General features: G+C 45.9%; 1 protein-coding gene across 1 annotated transcript in view; it reads left to right on the plus strand.

The window, feature by feature from the left end:
• rhoub (ras homolog family member Ub) overlaps positions 1–2,460 on the plus strand; it is an 8,913-nt gene extending 6,453 nt beyond the window's left edge. Inside the window, exon 3 of the mRNA XM_062552131.1 lies at positions 1–2,460. This exon is cut by the window's left edge and continues 458 nt beyond it. The gene's annotated coding sequence lies outside the window, so the exon portion shown is untranslated.
• Positions 2,461–5,000: the final 2,540 nt, after the last annotated feature.

A 5,000-nucleotide genomic window follows, 5' to 3' on the forward strand; every position in this document is an offset into this window, starting at 1 on the left:
GACAAAGAGAGAGAGAGAGAGAGAGAGAGAGAGATGGAGGGAGGGATGGAAAAAAGAGAGGGAGGAATGAAGGTGGTGTGAAAGACCTGAGCCTCCTCTCTGAAAAAAAAAAAACCTTTGCAAAAGTTTTCAAGACTTTCTGTGTGTGTGTCATCCAGAGAGAACTTTTCTAAGGGGAACTGTGAGGACTGGCTGTAAATGGTTCTTAGGTGTAAAAGGTTCCTGAGGACATTTGAGAGACAAAACCATGTGATCTCTGCCGGCCTTTGCCAGAGGACTTGGAAATAGGAACATGGAAAATGGACATGATAGACTTACTGATCCAGCTGCAACCTCTGTCCTCCCAAACTCCTCGCCTCCCCCTTCTCTCTCAGGTGTGACCTCACCAAACTGACTCTGGATCAGTGGATCGTACACACTGAATACGCATAAGACTCAATACGAAATCCAAATCAGGCTCCCGTCAATCAGTTTGCTGGGGAAAGGATTGTGTGTTTTAAATGGACCTCTGAAAGAAACAACACCCATTTTTCTCTCTTATTTTCACCCTCCAAACAAATTTTAATGTTTTGTTTTGTATTTATCTTTTAATGTCCTGTATGTCTGCCTCTGTCTGTGTGTGTGCGTGTGTGTGTGTGTGTGTGTCAAAGATAGCTGATTCTCATGATCTAAGCAACTTAGCCCAGGCTCCTAGCAGTCCTGACCGATGTCCAGAAGAGCTGTGTTTATAACTTCCCTCCAGACAAGGCCCCTCACTGGCCAAAGCATGAGCGATGATTTCATGTATGTGTGTGTGTGTGCTGTGTGTGTGTGTGTGTGTGAGTGTAAGAGAGCAGTATTTCCAGACCTCTTGGCTTGCCAAGGCAGGGGGTGATTTCATCCTCTTGTCAAGTTTCCTTTTGAAACTTGAGGTCACAAAGCCGCATCCTCCCCTCTCCCTGTGTGTGTGTGTGTGTGTGTGTGTGTTTGGATTGCTGCAGCTGTTTCTGATGATGACCCTAACCACCCTCCAGGCAACCTCCTGGGCTGCTTCCAAAACAACCCTTGCTTGACTCATCGTTATGACCCCCTGCCCCCAAACACACAACACACACACACACACACACACACACACACACACACACACACACACACACACACACACACACACACACACACACACACACACACACACACACACACACACACACACACACACACACACACACACACACACACACACACACACACAAACACCCTTCTCGCTCTGTTTGTCTTTATCAGCTCTGATCAGCCAATTCATTAGCACTCTACAAAAACACAGTCTTCCTTTTATCTCCGATCTGCACTAGTGGTGAGACAAAGTACTTAGTGGCTGACATCATCTGGCTGTGGGATATGAGTCTGCTTGTGGAACCACTTTGGTCTTCCTCTGGGGCTTAGAACTAGGAGAGAGTTCTTTTGGAACCATTCGGGATTCTGAAATGGAACTCGATATAATAAAAAAAAAAAAAGGGTTTTGGCCGGAAAACCTTCTAAAAGTTGCAGTGAAACTTAGAGAAGGTTGCCGTGAAAGTCACACACCATGAATTTGTGCAGGAAATAGCCTCTGGAACAGCTGAGTCATAATGGTCAAGGAACTCTGATAGCTGAAGTGTTTGACAAGATCTCCTTCACAGGGACTCTCTGGTGTTATCGTGTTTAACCCAAACCCAAACATCACAGTTCAGAAACATACAACAGTAAACACGTCCTCCTCAACCCCCCAAACACAACACTAAAAGTAAAAGACAGCATCAAAAAAAGGCTTCTCTTTTGAAAGAGGTCAAAGGTACTGTGTGAATATTTATTTCATTTTGAAAGAACAAAAAAAGTGCATAGATGCAGTATGATACAGTACGTGTTTTACGTGGTTGATTTACAGTGTGTGAATGTTTTTTTCTCATGGAGTTTTAGCTTTGATTTTATTTAAGTTTTCTCTCAGTGTCTGAGTGGCTCCCAGGGACCGAGCCAGAGTTCTAGTCTACTCCTCTGGGTGGGGCCTCTCCCCCCGCCCACCCCCATATTTGCTTCTCATTATTCAGAAGCGCATCTACATCCCAGACACCTGGACATCAGCCATGAGACTCGCATGTACTCCGTCCACAAAACAAACTTCTCAGACAAGCTCTGTGTGTGTGTGTGTGTGTGTGTGAACTGAACGTGTGTGTGTGTGTGTGTGTGTGTGTGTATGAGTGTGTAAGTACCTCTGGGTGTCATGTCTTGATCAGGGTAACTCTGTGTAGATTTGTACATTTATATAACACTATATTAGGGACTCTTGTTTGTCCTGCTATGTCTTGCCCTCCTTAACACACACTCACACGGTTGTTTGGTGTAGTGTGTGTCTGAAGGAGGGTGTGTGTTGCTGATGGCCCTTGGTGTGGTGATAATCATGCAAACAGCAACTGAAAAATAAAATGTGAAATATGAAAAAAATAACATCTGTTCTCCTGTCTATTATTTGATATTAATAAAGATGGCCATAATTGTTATTAACATATGTTTATAACATGATCCATATGTGGAAATATATATCTATATATTAATAACATACGAGTAGATGGACTGCGGTTCAGTACCCATTACCTCATACTGGTTTGAGGATTAAAGAGGCCAGTGTCGTAGAAACTTTAGTACACACACTTGATTACTTTATGAGCCTGTCTAAGACCCTCTGTGTGTGTCATAAAACCACTCTGGTGTGTGTGTTTGTGTGTGCGTGAAAGCGTGCGTGTGTGTGTGTGCACGGCAGGCAATTTATCTCCTGGCTAGAGTGGGTCGTGGGGAAACCGCCAGGCTCTTGGTCTTTGGCTTTGGTCTCCTGCTTGTTTGTGTGAACTATGGAGAAGGGGACGTAGCCTGAGCTGAGGAGCAGACAGACAAAAGCCGAGCCAACCAGCTTCAGATTTGGGTTTAGAATTGGTGTCAGCTTCAGGTTTGCTTTTAGTTTGTGTCATTGTTAGTGTCAGCAATATCTGTAGCATTGGTGTTAGCTTCAAGTTCAGCTCTAGCGCCATTTTTAGCATCAGTGGCAGTGTAGGGATCAAGGCACTTAGCCTATAACCCCAAGTTGGACTCTGGGGACAATGTCATAATAATATAGTTGACATAAGTCACTTTGGGAAAAAAGTGTCTGCTAAATGTAATGTGTTAGCTTGAAGTTCAGATTTAGTATCATTGTTAGCTAGCTTCAACAATATCTGTAGAGTTGGTGTTAGCTTGAAGTTCAGCAGTGTCATTGTTAGCTGCAGTAGTAGGCCTATCTGTAGCATTGGTGTTAGCTTCAAGTTCAGCTTTACCGTCATTGTTAGCTTCAGCAGCATCTGCTTTAGCGTCATTATTAGCTTCAGCAGCAGGTCTATGTGTATCATTGGTGTTAGCTTCAAGTTCAGCTTCAGCTGCAGTATTAGCTGCAGCATTATCTGCAGCGTTGGTTAGCTTCAGATTTACCTACTTAGCTGTAGCGTTAGCTTCAGTGTCGCCTTTGGTGTTAGCTTTAGCTTAAGTTTTAATGCTTCATTACTGCAGCTGGGCCAGGTAAGTGGTGTGCCACTTCAGACTGCGTCTCGTCTTGGTAATGACAGCTGCCAGCTCCTCCAGCTAGACAGTGACCAGTTATGGTGGCCTGGTCTCGCCGCTACATTTAGCGGATTACGGTGGAGAGCATGCCGGCTCCTCATCTCATGGTAATAACAGCTGTGACTACACAGGGAAGAGTGATGGTTCTGTGGTGTGTCTGGGTGGCTAGCTGAGGATCTTCTGAGATTGGGGAGGATTGTGGGATTGAAGACTGTAGGCTGGAGGTAGGAGAGTGCTGACAGTGGAGAAGAGAGATCTGATTTAATTGACAGGTAAAGTGTGTGTACGGGTCTGTGTGAGTGGTTACATGGCACCATGTGATAAGTGAAATATGATGTGTGTGTGTGTGTGGGGGAGGGGGGGGAAGCTAGGACATCCTGTGATGGAAGTGTGTGTCAGTATATGTGGTGGGTGTTCTTTCTGCAATGGAAAAATCTCTTTAGAGCAGGCACCCTGTTGTTTGGAGTGCCTGTGTGTGCGTGTGTGTGTGTGTGTGTGTGTGTGCGTGTGCATGTGGACAGCAGTTATGCCACACTGGCAGTTTCGGCTGGAGCCGAGTGTTTTGTCTCGCGCGGATAAGCGCTTTCCAAGAGACGCTCTCCCTAGACTCAGCTGGCTCCTCACAATCCCATAATAATCAGTCTCTCTCCCAAGGCCGAGCAGCCGCTGCCAGCAGCAGCAGACCCGAGCAGCCGCTCTCCGAGCCTGGCTCTGCGTCGCGTGATGAGGCATAAAAGCCAATTTCGAACCGAAGTGCTTCAGCAGCTGTGTGGTCTGACTCCGCGGCCAAGCTGACACAGGCACCGTTTTCCCAGATTTGTACAATCCGCGTTACCTAAGGGAGGTCAACCACGTCGAGCAGGGCAGAGATCGCCTCGGCTCGCCTCAGAGTTACACAAGAGTCACTCGACCACAGCAGGCAGGCAGGCAGGCAGGCAGGCAGGCAGGCAGGCAGGCTCTCTCAAGCAGAGACAAAGGCCTACATAAACGAAAGTAAGGCATTTAAATGTGACCTTGATCTGAAAGACCGAAAGCCTGACAAGGTCACTGACCCTGATGTGAGGCCCCGATTTGGAATGTACTATACGCACTACTGTATGTATGCGTTCACTTGTTTAGCATACATTTCAATCCAAAGCTTCTTACAGTAGAGTATGGTGGCCAGACACCATATTATATCTGTGTGAGTAGTTTATAGTTTGTGTGTGTGTGTGTGTGTGTGTGTGTGTGTGTGTGTGTGTGTGTGTGTTTGTGTGTGTGTGTTTGTGTGTGTGTGTGTGTGCGTGTGCGTGTGCGTGTTTGTGTATGTGTATGTGTATGTGTATGTGTATGTGTATGTGTATGTGTATGTGTATGTGTATGTGTATGTGTGTGAGAGAGAGTGTGTGAATTCATGTGTG

This window comes from Sardina pilchardus, chromosome 13 (genome assembly GCF_963854185.1).
Source record: "Sardina pilchardus chromosome 13, fSarPil1.1, whole genome shotgun sequence".
Lineage (NCBI taxonomy): Eukaryota > Metazoa > Chordata > Actinopteri > Clupeiformes > Clupeidae > Sardina > Sardina pilchardus.